The sequence below is a fragment of the Oncorhynchus gorbuscha genome, linkage group LG01 (genome assembly GCF_021184085.1).
Source record: "Oncorhynchus gorbuscha isolate QuinsamMale2020 ecotype Even-year linkage group LG01, OgorEven_v1.0, whole genome shotgun sequence".
Taxonomy (NCBI): Eukaryota; Metazoa; Chordata; class Actinopteri; order Salmoniformes; family Salmonidae; genus Oncorhynchus; species Oncorhynchus gorbuscha.
Genome location: NC_060173.1, coordinates 88454261 through 88470454, shown reverse-complemented (window position 1 = coordinate 88470454; position 16194 = coordinate 88454261). Strand labels below are relative to the sequence as shown.

The 16194-nt window shown below is 46.3% G+C and overlaps 1 protein-coding gene across 1 annotated transcript in view; it reads right to left on the bottom strand.

Moving 5' to 3' along the window:
* The window catches only part of col8a1a (collagen, type VIII, alpha 1a), a 35589-nt gene extending 20303 nt beyond the window's left edge, over positions 1 to 15286 (bottom strand). The window contains exon 1 of the mRNA XM_046364611.1: positions 15203 to 15286. The gene's annotated coding sequence lies outside the window, so the exon portion shown is untranslated. The remainder of the gene's footprint in view (positions 1 to 15202) is intronic.
* Positions 15287 to 16194: the final 908 nt, after the last annotated feature.

The window sequence follows — 16194 nt, the reverse complement described above, 5'->3', positions numbered from 1 at the left end:
AGACCAATTCACTTTGATTTCTGTAAACATAGACAGACTTCCTCTCTGATCAACCTCATGAAGATGTTTTTCTTTTGCTGAAAACGTATGAAATTATCTGTAACAATGACACACTACTGTCTGACACTACATGCAGAAGCTGTGCTTGACATAGAATACAATCAATATAAACTATTGCTCTAATTGTTTGCAATGTCCACAGCTGTAATTACAGAACTGACCAGTGAGGAAAGGAGAGAGGGAGGAATAGGAGAAGAAAGTAGAGGAGAGTGAAGAGGGGGACATGATGGAGGGAGGCAGGAGAGAGAGGAGGGGGACATGATGGAGGGAGGCAGGAGAGAGAGGAGGGGGACATGATGGAGGGAGGCAGGAGAGAGAAAAGGAAGGTGTGGCTGCCCACAGTATGTCTTACTGATAGAAATACACCTGGGTCTGTGTGTGTGTGTGTGTGTGTGTGTGTGTGTGTGTGTGTGTGTGTGTGTGTGTGTGTGTGTGTGTGTGTGTGTGTGTGTGTGTGTGTGTGTGTGTGTGTGTGTGTGTGTGTGTGTGTGTGTGTGTGTGTGTGTGTGTGTGTGTGTGTGTTTTATGGCTGTATGTCTGTTTGGTGTATTTTCCTTTTCAAGATGTCCATTTATAGATGGTTCCCCATTGCACATGCACACGCACACACACACACACACACACACACACACACACACACACACACACACACACACACACACACACACACACACACACACACACACACACACACACACACACACACACACACACACACACACACACACACACACACACACACACACAGGAATGTGAGGTCTGAGAGAATGGAGAGAAGAGCCAAGTACAGTACATTGCTGACACAGTAAAACTCTCCATCCATAACATCTCTCTTTGTTCCTCTCATCCAGAAAGAGGTGGTAATATCTCCATCTACTCCTCCTCTTCTTCCTCTACCTTTAGACACATCTGTCTATTCTCTTCCCTTCATCCTACTGTCTTACAATCTTCCTCCACAGACATCATCTTTCTCTTCTCATTGTTCGTTTCACCGTCTCCTATTCTTCCTCTCTATCTAAATTAGCAGACATGTCTATTCCCCCTTTCCCTTCTTTCTTCTCATCCCTATATTTTCCTCCTGACTCTCTCTCTTCCTCCACAAACTTCCACGTTCAGTGACCTGGAAGTCCTCCCAGTGACTAAGAGAGAGAAGGAGATAGGGGAAGAGGGAGGAGAGGGGAAGAGAGGGAAAGAGGAGAGAGAGAAGGGGGTGGTGTGGGAGGTGAGAGAGGGAGTGAGAGGAGAAATGGAGGGGGGAAAAGTAATGAAAGGGAGAGAAAGAGGTTATGAAGCACAGAGATGTATGTGTATGAGTACAGGCAATAGGCACGCAGCATCAATCACTCTGACAGCACTGTGTGATCCTACTGGATGTTGAAAACATTCCCACTAACCAAGGAACAACTGTCCAAGCCTACTGAGCATGTCCAGACAACCACTGGGCCGTCCGATTCCTCTCCTCTCCACACCACCACCACCACAACCATTCCCAATTCACGTCCCCCTTCTCCTTCCTTTTTCATCCCATCTCCCAGCTGCTAGCTTTCTCTGTCTCTGTCTCTGTCTCTGTCTCGCACACACACACACACACACACACACACACACACACACACACACACACACACACACACACACACACACACACACACACACACACACACACACACACACACACACACACACACACACACACACACACACACACACACACACACACACACACAGGCCCAGTTAGACACAGCTAAACCAAACTATATTTACAGATTCTCTCACTTTCTCCCTCTCTGAATGCAGTGAATTCCTTCCGTTTAAATATGTCTTAAGGGTAAAGGTTTATGTTTGTGCAAACATGCTCTTTACGCAACGCATTAAAGACACGCACACATACAGTACAAACACCTGATCTTCAGTGATGTGTTGTAGGGGTCATCTTCTTAGAAACCTTTGACCTTTCTGTCCTTCTTCTGCCTTTCTGAAGCTTACAGTATGCTTCCCGGTTGAAACAGTCCACGCATATATTATGACAACATTTAGTGTCGTTTTGTTTTGTTTTGGTGTTCGGCAACATTCTGCTCATTTTTGGGGGGCTGTTGGTGCACATAACTTTTTTTCCTTGAGACAAGCCAATATTCGGTGCCCATTCATCAATCATCGGTCAACAGTAGGGATTCTTCAATTAAGTATTTGTTGTCATTCCACGACAGACTACTATTTTTCATGCACATTTTTTTTCCACTTGAGAAATACAGCACCAAACATCTAGGTTAGATGTAAAATTGCGCGAATAAGACCTCCTTGGCCAAACGTATAAATGAACGGCCGATTTCTTGATTTACCTTAGATTGATTGTGACTATTTTGAGGAAGTGTTACTGTATGTTGTGGCGTACAGTGTTTTTGTATTTATTTATTTTTTAACCTTTATTTTACTAGGCAAGTCAGTTAAGAACAAATTCTTATTTTCAATGACGGCCTAGGAACAGGATGTTTCATGAGCTAATGTTTCAAGAGCAACAAACAGTAATATTGCTCGTTTGTCAAGATAATATCTTTTTAAGGGAGTCTGCGAGTCACATATGTTTGCTTCGCCTAGCCAAGTTCTGCTAGGAGCAAACTGAACCTAGTATCCGGTTGCCTTGACCCTGTACCTCCTATGTCCACTTGGAGGGAAGAGGAAGAGGAATCTCTGTTTGAGGTTCTCCTGGTAGTTGATATGTTAAAGGATAGTACACATACACTGAGTATACCAAACATTAGGAACACCTTCCTAATATTGAGTTTCCCCCCCTTTTCCCCTCAGAACAGTCTCAATTTGTCGGGGCATGGACTTTACAAGGTATTGAAAGCGTTCCACAGGGATGCTGGCCCATGTTGACTCCAATGCTTCCTACAGTTGGGTCAAGTTGGCTGGATGTCCTTTGGGTGGTGGACCATTCTTGAGACACACAGGAAACTGTTGAGCGTGAAAAACCCAGCAGTGTTACAGTTCTTGACACAAACCAGTGCGCCTGGCACCTACTACCATACCCCGTAAGGCCTTTACATATTTTGTCTTGCCCATTCACCCTCTGAACGGCACACTTACACAAACCTCACAAGTCTCAATTGTCTCAAGGCTTAAACATCCTTCTTTAACCTGTCTCCTCCCCTTCATCAACACCGATTGAAGTGGATTTAGCAAGTGACATCAATAAGGGATCATAGTTTTCACCTCGCCAGTCTGTCATGTTCTGTATACTCAGGCTGTGTTTCAGCTTCCAGGCTTGTGTCTGTATGTGAGTCAGATGAGTGGAGCTGACCTGGTACAGAAATAAGGAGAGAGAAATTCAGAATGAGAGGAGCTGTGGAAAATAAGCCCTGTCCAAAAGAGGAGGGGAAATGGTTGATTGTTGAGAACAGCTTTTAAAGGCAGTGGATTACGCAGTCACACCATCAAATAGCATTTACATGGGTTCAAGTCAAACACACACACAAACACCGACCTGAGCTCCAGTATATTCAATCACCAATTTATGATATGTATGTGAATGTGAATCTTCACCATGTTCCAGCACTCTCTAAGATACACAGATACTGATCTGAGGCCAGTTTAGCATGTTTCCCTTCTGCTACTGAAGGTTAGGATTTGGGGATGGTAAGCTGAACCTAGATCTGTGAGTTAAGGCGAAGTCTATGCCAAGGACATTTGGATACAATCCCATCAGCTCAGGGTAGATCCTACACACATTCTCTGATTTCCACATGCCCTGAATAGACTGCCAACAACAATCACGATGACACTGAAACCCATCCTTATGATATACAGTAAACACCAATCAGTTACAGTTAGCCCATAGCCCACAGTTTTCTGTGATGTTTTTTTATATCTGCAAATCTCAGAATGTTTCAAGCACTGAATAAGGTCCAGGAAAAAGCTTGTGATGCCTCAGGGACACTACCAGTTAGACTAGACAGCTCTCTGGCCATTTGTCTGGTCAATGTGGAAAATGTGCTCCCAGCTGTTTGTTCATTTACGTAATGAAGCCATTGTGTGCTTGTGACTGTACAAGCCGAATCTAAACAATTTTGCTCCAGCCAAGCAGTTTCCAGAGTTGTTGACTCGAGTCACATGACTGGACTCGAGTCTGACTAGAGTCACATGACTGGACTCGAGTCTGACTAGAGTCACATGACTGGACTCGAGTCTGACTAGAGTCACATGACTGGACTCGAGTCTGACTAGAGTCACATGACTGGACTCGAGTCTGACTAGAGTCACATGACTGGACTCGAGTCTGACTAGAGTCACATGACTGGACTCGAGTCTGACTAGAATCACATGACTGGACTCGAGTCTGACTAGAGTCACATGACTGGACTCGAGTCTGACTAGAGTCACATGACTGGACTCGAGTCCGACTAGAGTCACATGACTGGACTCGAGTCTGACTAGAGTCACACTAATGATTTGAGACCCGACTTAATAGAAAAGAAAATGACTTCAGACTTGACTTGGAGCCTCAAGACTCGGGACTCGACTTTGACTTGAAATGAATGACTTGAGTTTATCTGGGCAGGTTTTGTAATGTTTTGTCACTCATTTTGAGGCACAGAGTCTACGTGGATTACTCTACACCTAGCTAGAGACAGCAGCTGCAGATCGCCCCTGCAAGAAAATCTGCAACAAATTGTCTAGTGAAACGCAAACTCGGCACTCTGATTGGACCAGCAAACTGTGACTCAATAGAGGGCGGGTGGTGAGCAGGCAAACATATTGCTGATTTGCTGTACATCCATAGGATTTGGGTGCAGCGCAAACGTCAAATTATAGGAACAGAGGATTGTCATAGAATATGAACTGTTTACTTTGAAAGCTGATCAGCAATTGGGCAACAATTACTACTTGGTTGTATTTGCTAATTGGGTAATTGTATGGTCCTGGGGGCCCAGTGCTTATATTATGCAGGCCTACCTGTTGAAGCTCCTGTTAGACAGATTCCATTTGGTTTCTCAAAGGGAGGCTGTACAGTCTTAACCTTGATCTGTGTCCTTTCAGATAGGAAAGGTTAAGCCTGATACAGAGGCTATTGCTTTTGGGCTATTGCCTGTGTATATTTGGTAAATCTAGTTGTATATTTGTATGATATGGAGCTTTCATTATTGGATCACTAAGACCTGTACATAAGTCTACACTCTGAGCATGTCTACCTGCCTTCTGCTGATGCCATGCCCTTACAACTACTACAAGGTTCCTATTTTACAACTACAATAGGCTAATCCAAATGTGTTGGAGACAAAATAATGAAAAGGGCTATCTGGTAGCCTCAAAAAATAGGCAAAGATTTGTAAATGAACAAGTCGTTGGATGTCTAGATTTTTTTTTTACTTGACTTAAAAACTTGTGACTCAACTTGCTCTCAGAATGCACGACTCCGACTTGACCCGAGTCTTGACCCATTCTACTTGGGACTTGACTCGAGTCTTGACCCGTTCTACTTGGGACTTGACTCGAGTCTTGGCCCATCTACTTGGGACTTGACCCGAGTCTTGACCCGTTCTACTTAGGACTTGACTCGAGTCTTGGCCCGTCTACTTGGGACTTGACCCGAGTCTTGACCCGTTCTAATTGGGACTTGACTCGAGTCTTGGCCCGTCTACTTGGGACTTGACTCGAGTCTTGACCCGTTCTACCTGGGACTTGACTCGAGTCTTGGCACGTCTACTTGGGACTTGACTAGAGTCTTGACCCGTTCTACTTGGGACATGACTCGAGTCTTGGCCCATCTACTTGGGACTTGACTCGAGTCTTGACCCGTTCTACCTGGGACTTGACTCGAGTCTTGGCACGTCTACTTGGGACTTGACTCGAGTCTTGACCCGTTCTACTTGGGACTTGACTCGAGTCTTGACCCATTCTACTTGGGGCTTGACTCGAGTCTTGGCCCGTCTACTTGGGACTTGACTCGAGTCTTGACCCGTTCTACCTGGGACTTGACTCGAGTCTTGGCACGTCTACTTGGGACTTGACTCGAGTCTTGACCCATTCTACTTGGGACTTGACTCGAGTCTTGACCCGTTCTACTTGGGATTTGACTAGAGTCTTGACCCGTTCTACTTGGGACTTGACTCGAGTCTTGACCTGTTCTACTTGGGATTTGACTAGAGTCTTGACCCGTTCTACTTGGGATTTGACTAGAGTCGTGACCCGTTCTACTTGGGATTTGACTAGAGTCTTGACCCGTTCTACTTGGGACTTGACTCGAGTCTTGACCTGTTCTACTTGGGACTTTACTTGAGACTCGGACCTTGAGACTTGCTTGTGACTCAAATAATAGTGACTTGGTCCCACCTCTGTCAGTAACACATCTGATACTACAAATCAACTAATCAGTCTCTAATTGATGTTTTGACCAGGGAAGCTACTGCGTGTGGAGTAAAAGCCAGCACCCACGCTGGGCCTTGTAGGAACGGTCTCAACCTTTAAGTCTTTACTGAAGACTCATCTTCATATGGGTCATATGATTGAGTGTAGTCTGGCCCAGGAGTGGGAAGGTGAACGGAAAGGCTCTGGAGCAACGAACCGCCCTTGCTGTCTCTGCCTGGCCGGTTCCCCTCTTTCCACTGGGATTCTCTGCCTCTAACCCTATTACAGGGGCTGAGTCACTGGCTTACTGGTGCTCTCTCATGCCGTCCCTGGAAGCGGTGCGTCACCTGAGTGGGTTGATTCACTGATGTGGTCATCCTGTCTGGGTTGGCGCCCCCCCCTTGGGTTGTGCCGTGGCGGAGATCTTTGTGGGCTATACTCAGCCTTGTCTCAGGATGGTAAGTTGGTGGTTGAAGATATCCCTCTAGTGGTGTGGGGGCTGTGCTTTGGCAAAGTGGGTGGGGTTATATCCTTCCTGTTTGGCCCTGTCCGGGGGTGTCCTCGGATGGGGCCACAGTGTCTCCTGACCCCTCCTGTCTCAGCCTCCAGTATTTATGCTGCAGTAGTTTATGTGTCGGGGGGCTAGGGTCAGTTTGTTATATCTGGAAAACTTCTCCTGTCCTATTCGGTGTCCTGTGTGAATCTAAGTGTGCGTTCTCTAATTCTCTCCTCTCTTTCTTTCTCTCTCTCGGAGGACCTGAGCCCTAGGACCATGCCCCAGGACTACCTGACATTACATTTACATTTACATTTAAGTCATTTAGCAGACGCTCTTATCCAGAGCGACTTACAAATTGGTGCATTCACCTTATGACATCCAGTGGAACAGCCACTTTACAATAGTGCATCTAAATATTTTAAGGGGGGAGGGGGTGAGAAGGATTACTTTATCCTATCCTAAGTATTCCTTAAAGAGGTGGGGTTTCAGGTGTCTCCGGAAGGTGGTGATTGACTCCGCTGTCCTGGCGTCGTGAGGGAGTTTGTTCCACCATTGGGGAGCCAGAGCAGCGAACAGTTTTGACTGGGCTGAGCGGGAACTGTACTTCCTCAGTGGTAGGGAGACGAGCAGGCCAGAGGTGGATGAACGCAGTGCCCTTATTTGGGTGTAGGGCCTGATCAGAGCCTGGAGGTACTGAGGTGCCGTTCCCCTCACAGCTCCGTAGGCAAGCACCATGGTCTTGTAGCGGATGCGAGCTTCAACTGGAAGCCAGTGGAGAGAGCGGAGGAGCGGGGTGACGTGAGAGAACTTGGGAAGGTTGAACACTAGACGGGCTACGGCGTTCTGGATGAGTTGTAGGGGTTTAATGGCACAGGCAGGGAGCCCAGCCAACAGCGAGTTGCAGTAATCCAGACGGGAGATGACAAGTGCCTGGATTAGGACCTGCGCCGCTTCCTGTGTGAGGCAAGGTCGTACTCTGCGGATGTTGTAGAGCATGAACCTACAGGAACGGGCCACCGCCTTGATGTTAGTTGAGAACGACAGGGTGTTGTCCAGGATCACGCCAAGGTTCTTAGCACTCTGGGAGGAGGACACAATGGAGTTGTCAACCGTGATGGCGAGATCATGGAACGGGCAGTCCTTCCCCGGGAGGAAGAGCAGCTCCGTCTTGCCGAAGTTCAGCTTGAGATGGTGATCCGTCATCCACACTGATATGTCTGCTAGACATGCAGAGATGCGATTCGCCACCTGGTCATCAGAAGGGGAAAGGAGAAGATTAATTGTGTGTCGTCTGCATAGCAATGATAGGAGAGACCATGTGAGGTTATGACAGAGCCAAGTGACTTGGTGTATAGCGAGAGTAGGAGAGGGCCTAGAACAGAGCCCTGGGGGACACCAGTGGTGAGAGCGCGTGGTGAGGAGACAGATTCTCGCCACGCCACCTGGTAGGAGCGACCTGTCAGGTAGGACGCAATCCAAGCGTGGGCCGCGCCAGAGATGCCCAACTCGGAGAGGGTGGAGAGGAGGATCTGATGGTTCACAGTATCGAAGGCAGCCGATAGGTCTAGAAGGATGAGAGCAGAGGAGAGAGAGTTAGCTTTAGCGGTGCGGAGCGCCTCCGTGATACAGAGAAGAGCAGTCTCAGTTGAATGACTAGTCTTGAAACCTGACTGATTTGGATCAAGAAGGTCATTCTGAGAGAGATAGCGGGAGAGCTGACCAAGGACGGCACGTTCAAGAGTTTTGGAGAGAAAAGAAAGAAGGGATACTGGTCTGTAGTTGTTAACATCGGAGGGATCGAGTGTAGGTTTTTTCAGAAGGGGTGCAACTCTCGCTCTCTTGAAGATGGAAGGGACGTAGCCAGCGGTCAGGGATAAGTTGATGAGCGAGGTGAGGTAAGGGAGAAGGTCTCCGGAAATGGTCTGGAGAAGAGAGGAGGGGATAGGGTCGAGCGGGCAGGTTGTTGGGCGGCCGGCCGTCACAAGACGCGAGATTTCATCTGGAGAGAGAGGGGAGAAAGAGGTCAGAGCACAGGGTAGGGCAGTGTGAGCAGAACCAGCAGTGTCGTTTGACTTAGCAAACGAGGATCGGATGTCGTCGACCTTCTTTTCAAAATGGTTGACGAAGTAATCTGCAGAGAGGGAGGAGGGGGGGGTAGGGGAGGAGGATTCAGGAGAGAGGAGAAGGTGGCAAAGAGCTTCCTAGGGTTAGAGGCAGATGCTTGAAATTTAGAGTGGTAGAAAGTGGTTTTAGCAGCAGAGACAGAGGAGGAAAATGTAGAGAGGAGGGAGCGAAAGGATGCCAGGTCCGCAGGGAGGCGAGTTTTCCTCCATTTCCGCTCGGCTGCCCGGAGCCCTGTTCTGTGAGCTCGCAATGAGTCGTCAAGCCACGGAGCGGGAGGGGAGGACCGAGCCGGCCTGGAAGATAGGGGACATAGAGAGTCAAAGGATGCAGAAAGGGAGGAGAGGAGCGTTGAGGAGGCAGAATCAGGAGATAGGTTGGAGAAGGTTTGAGCAGAGGGAAGAGATGATAGGATGGAAGAGGAGAGAGTAGCGGGGGAGAGAGAGCGAAGGTTGGGACGGCGCGATACCATCCGAGTAGGGGCAGTGTGGGAAGTGTTGGATGAGAGCGAGAGGGAAAAGGATACAAGGTAGTGGTCGGAGACTTGGAGGGGAGTTGCAATGAGGTTAGTGGAAGAACAGCATCTAGTAAAGATGAGGTCGAGCGTATTGCCTGCCTTGTGAGTAGGGGGGAAGGTGAGAGGGTGAGGTCAAAGAGGAGAGGAGTGGAAAGAAGGAGGCAGAGAGGAATGAGTCAAAGGTAGATGTGGGGAGGTTAAAGTCGCCCAGAACTGTGAGAGGTGAGCCGTCCTCAGGAAAGGAGCTTATCAATGCATCAAGCTCATTGATGAACTCTCCGAGGGGACCTGGAGGGCGATAAATGATAAGGATGTTAAGCTTGAAAGGGCTGGTAACTGTGACAGCATGAAATTCAAAGGAGGCGATAGACAGATAGGTAAGGGGAGAAAGAGAGAATGACCACTTGGGAGAGATAAGGATCCCGATACCACCACCCCGCTGACCAGAAGCTCTCGGGGTGTGCGAGAACACGTGGGCGGACGAAGAGAGAGCAGTAGGAGTAGCAGTGTTATCTGTGGTGATCCATGTTTCTGTCAGTGCCAAGAAGTCGAGGGACTGGAGGGAGGCATAGGCTGAGATGAACTCTGCCTTGTTGGCCGCAGATCGGCAGTTCCAGAGGCTACCGGAGACCTGGAACTCCACGTGGGTCGTGCGCGCTGGGACCACCAGATTAGGGTGGCAGCGGCCACACGGTGTGGAGCGTTTGTATGGTCTGTGCAGAGAGGAGAGAACAGGGATAGACAGACACATAGTTGACAGGCTACAGAAGAGGCTACGCTAATGCAAGAAGATTGGAATGACAAGTGGACTACACGTCTCGAATGTTCAGAAAGTTAAGCTTACGTAGCAAGAATCTTATTGACTAAAATGATTCAAATGATACAGTACTGCTGAAGTAGGCTAGCTGGCAGTGGCTGCGTTGTTGACTTTGTAGGCTAGCTGGCAGTGGCTGCGTTGTTGACACTACACTAATCAAGTCGTTTCGTTGAGTGTAATAGTTTCTACAGTGCTGCTATTCGGGGGCTAGCTGGCTAGCTAGCAGTGTTGATTACGTTACGTTGCGTTAAAAGAACGACAATAGCTGGCTAGCTAACCTAGAAAATCGCTCTAGACTACACAATTATCTTTGATACACAGACGGCTATGTAGCTAGCTATGTAGCTAGCTACGATCAAACAAATCAAACCGTTGTGCTGTAAAGAAATGAAATGAAAAATGTGATACTACCTGTGGAGCGAAGCGGAATGCGACCGGGTTGTTGAGTGCGGAAGTTCTATTCAGTAGACGTTGGCTAGCTGTTGGCTAGCTAGCAGAGTCTCCTACGTTAAGGACGACAAATAGCTGGCTAGCTAACCTCGGTAAATTAAGATAATCACTCTAAGACTACACGCTCTAAACTACACAATTATCTTGGATACGAAGACAGCAAAGACAACTATGTAGCTAGCTAACACTACACTAATCAAGTCGTTCAGTTGAGTGTAATAGTTTCTACAGTGCTGCTATTCGGTAGACGGTGGACGTTTGCTAGCTGGCTAGCTGCTGGGCAGATAGCAGTGTAGACTACGTTAGGACGACGAAATACGAAGTTGCAATAGAAGTGCTGACTGTTTCACTTTGTTGTCCTCTTTCTTTTCCTTTTTCTTCTGTCCTTTTGTCCTTATTTTATCTTCCTTTCTTCTGTTAACTAGATATTTTTTGTTGTTATTCTTTGTAAGCTAGCTAGCTTCTTACAGGAGAGTTCCTAGCAACTGCTTAGCAACAAGTAAACAATTCTGCTAGCAATTCAACTAGCTAAGATAACTGTACAATTTTATGAAAAATAGTTAATTTTTCAAAAGCCCGTCTTTTTTGGTTTGTTCCTGGTTTTCTCTTCTATTGAGTCTTGCAGTTTTCTCTTGATTTTTTCGATGTACTTCACTCTAAAAAAACATTTAAATCTCAATATATACAGGAGCTCATTTTTCAGCAGCTGCTCAATTTAGAACTCCGGAACACAATAATGATGTGTATCATGATGAACATGATGACTCCTTGCTGTCCCCAGTCCACCTGGCCGTGCTGCTGCTCCAATTTCAACTGTTCTGCCTTATTATTATTCGACCATGCTGGTCATTTATGAACATTTGAACATCTTGGCCATGTTCTGTTATAATCTCCACCCGGAACAGCCAGAAAAGGACTGGACACCCCACATATGCTCTCTCTAATTCTCTCTTTCTTTCTTTCTCTCTTTCGGAAGTGCCGGAGCCCTAGGACCGTGCCCCAGGACTACCTGACATGATGACTCCTTGCTGTCCCTAGTCCACCTGACCGTGCTGCTGCTCCAGTTTCAACTGTTCTGCCTTATTATTATTAGACCATGCTGGTCATTTATGAACATTTGAACATCTTGGCCATGTTCTGTTATAATCTCCACCCGGCACAGCCAGAAGAGGACTGGCCACCCCACATAGCCTGGTTCCTCTCTAGGTTTCTTCCTAGGTTTTGGCCTTTCTAGGGAGTTTTTCCTAGCCACCGTGCTTCAACACCTGCATTGCTTGCTGTTTGGGGTTTTAGGCTGGGTTTCTGTACAGCACTTTGAGATATCAGCTGATGTACGAAGGGCTATATAAATAAATTTGATTTGATTTTGATTTGATTTGTAGGATAAGATTTCCTGGTCTAAATCATTGCACATCCATAGAGGCACTTTGAATCTTTTGTATTTCAACCAGATTCGAGCATCAACAGCAATGTCCATGGCAAGCCATCATCTCACACAGCACAAGAGTGAGAGAGCTTACAAAACCCCTCACTTTAAGTGACAGGGAAACAGGACTAATCTACTTAGTACATGTATATATGTTCTGTAATGTTGCACACTCATGAATCAGGCCTTGGTCACTCCTGCCTCAAAGAATTAGACCATAAATAAAAATGAACTTTGATTGACAGGCCAATGCAACAATGAGCTTTCCAGTGAGCTCTAACCAATGAGCTGTCATTATTGGGACAGGGAGAGAACATCACTTAGCCAATGAGCTGTCATTATTCCAGTGAGAGAACATCACTTAGCCAATGAGTTGTCATTATTCCAGGGAGAGAACATCACTTAGCCAATGAGCTGTCATTATTCCAGGGAGAGAACATCACTTAGCCAATGAGCTGTCATTATTCCAGGGAGAGAACATCACTTAGCCAATGAGTTGTCATTATTCCAGGGAGAGAACATCACTTAGCCAATGAGCCGTCATTATTCCAGGGACAGAACATCACTTAGCCAATGAGCTGTCATTATTCCAGGGACAGAACATCACTTAGCCAATGAGCTGTCATTATTCCAGGGAGAGAGAACTCCTGTCAGCCAGTGACAGTGTTTGCTCTGGGCTCTTTTCTCACCAAACTTCTGCTCCTGCCCCCATCACACAGACCTGACAGTTTGCCTCCATCCCTCTGCCACACATACATCTCACGGCCTACACAAACACACACACACACACACACACACACACACACACACACACACACACACACACACACACACACACACACACACACACACACACACACACACACACACACACACACACACACACACACACACACACACACACACACACACACACACAAACAAAATTGTACAAACACACATGCTTTCTAAACAAACATTCTCTCACAGATACACACATTCCATTTCCCTGGGGATGGCAACTTTTGTCAGAAGAGGAGAACTGGACAAACCCACCCCACTAGGGGGCACTCTCACTACATAGCCAAGGAGAAGAGCTACCTGCTGCCCAGGCTTACCCTGGCCCAAACCCTGTCCACCAGTCCTACTATGGTCTACTGGTCAGATTGTAGCCAAGCATGGCCACCATTAGACACAGTACAAACTCTATCCTATTTTAATTAAACACAAACTGCACCACAGACATCTCAGTGACCTCGGCTCAAGAAGCAGCCAAGGTGAACAAAGACACCTCTTAAAGACACTTCAGCTTTACAAAACAAAAAAACATAATTGTTCATCTAGTCTATTAGGCCTTCCCATTCTCATTTCATCCCCAAAAAACAATTACATTCCAGAACAACCCAACTATAATGTAAGTGGACCAAAGGGGATTTGTGCAACCCTAAAACAATTTAGTCAATTACAAAGGAAGACTTAGATCTTACTGGACTAAATATAAACATGTAACACCAACACATGATATGAAGAATACACCAGGGAAATACTTTTCCCCCACTGAGAAACAAAAATCAACCACAAAGAACACTGTTTATATACCAAGACTTCGGACATATACACCTCTGGTTCTGACATATACTGTGACTCTGGTTCTGATATATACACCTCTGGTTCTGACATATACACCTCTGGTTCTGACATATATACCTCTGGTTCTGACATATACAACTCTGGTTCTGACATATACACCTCTGGTTCTGACATATACACCTCTGGTTCTGACATATACAACTCTGGTTCTGACATATACAACTCTGGTTCTGACATATACACCTCTGGTTCTGAAATATACACCTCTGGTTCTGACACATACACCTCTGGTTCTGATATATACACCTCTCGTTCTGACATATACAACTCTGGTTCTGACATATACACCTCTGGTTCTGACATATACAACTCTGGTTCTGACATATACACCTCTGGTTCTGGTTCTGACATATACAACTCTGGTTCTGACATATACACCTCTGGTTCTGGTTCTGACATATACAACTCTGGTTCTGACATATACAACTCTGGTTCTGACATATACACCTCTGGTTCTGACATATACACCTCTGGTTCTGGTTCTGACATATACAACTCTGGTTCTGACATATACACCTCTGGTTCTGGTTCTGACATATACAACTCTGGTTCTGACATATACAACTCTGGTTCTGACATATACAACTCTGGTTCTGACATATACAACTCTGGTTCTGATATATACACCTCTGGTTCTGACATATACACCTCTGGTTCTGACATATACAACTCTGGTTCTGATATATACACCTCTGGTTCTGGTTCTGACATATACACCTCTGGTTCTGACATATACAACTCTGGTTCTGACATATACACCTCTGGTTCTGACATATACAACTCTGGTTCTGATATATACACCTCTGGTTCTGACATATACACCTCTGGTTCTGATATATACAACTCTGGTTCTGACATATACAACTCTGGTTCTGACACATACACCTCTGGTTCTGACATATACACCTCTGGTTCTGACATATACAACTCTGGTTCTGATATATACACCTCTGGTTCTGACATATACACCTCTGGTTCTGACATATACACCTCTGGTTCTGATATATACAACTCTGGTTCTGACATATACAACTCTGGTTCTGACATATACAACTCCAGAATACACTCAATGGCGGTCAGCCAGTCAGCATTTTCTAAATGATCAGTACTTATTAGACAAATACAAACATATTGCATATACAGACACACAAACGAAGTGACAAAATGTGTAACATCAGATGTTGCCCAGAACTGAAGCAGATGTTTTTTTTGTTTTACATGCATCTAAAAGCTTCATTCTTTACAGCATTTATCTGCTGTAATAATCAGGATATTCATCCCTGCTTGTCATCTGAAATACTGAAAAAGGAGCTAAGGCTGGAGGATTGGAAGGTTCCTTACCTTTCTCAGTGAGTGGCTGTTGTAAAGGGGGAATAATCACTGCAGACAGACAGACGGACAGAGAAAGCCCTGGGATAGGAGCTCCGAACAGCACCACACAGCATGGGCCTGATTTATATACTCTACTGGGAGGAGCCAGAGGGAGGAGGGGGGTTGGGGGGTGGAGAGTGAAGACCTGCTTAACAGTAGTAGGGAGTAAAAATATGTGTGTGTTTGTGTGTGTGTGTGTTAGCTACTCCAAGCCACCTGGTCCGACACACACTGTGGATCAGCTGCTGAGTCAGGGGCTTCCACAATAGGCCAACACTGGACGCCATCACCCCTTACATGCACTCAAGTCAGGAGTCCTAAGAGCAAGAACATGACACTGTTCTCCCAATGCAGTTCTGACACCTGTCCTCAACCCCCCAACCCACCTGACTCGCTCACTTTGTGGTCTCCAGAGTGTGTGTGTGGCGGTGTACGTGCACACTGCCATGTGTCCACCCCTCCACTGACAGAGCTCTTAGCCCTCAGGGTCTTAGAGAATGGACAGCGAGTAGCAGTATGTCGCCACCGTGGGTGACGGAATGCAGTAAGTGTGTGTGTGTGGGGGGACCACACTGACAGAGGGGTGTGAAAGGGTGGCTGTCCCATCATGTCTTCCACAGGCAAGCGTCAGCTCTGCCAGCCATGTCCAGTCTGTCACTACTGATGATTAATGACTAATGACGTATGAGTACGTCAAGAAAATGAATAGAACTGAATAGCCTCATGTTGTGTTTCTCAACTGCTGTCCAAAGCATTGCACTTTTTTGTCCTAGCCTAGCACTAACACATCCGATTAAAATATTTGCATTCCAGTTGGAGTCAACCACTTCAACAATGTTCTAGTGTGCTTTAATTAATGTCAGTAAGTGGAGTTGAACTGTTTGCAAGGATTCCCTTTCATTCTCTGAAATTGCGATGTGGGCATTCAGCCTGATGGAGCTCTAATGCACACACACACTTTG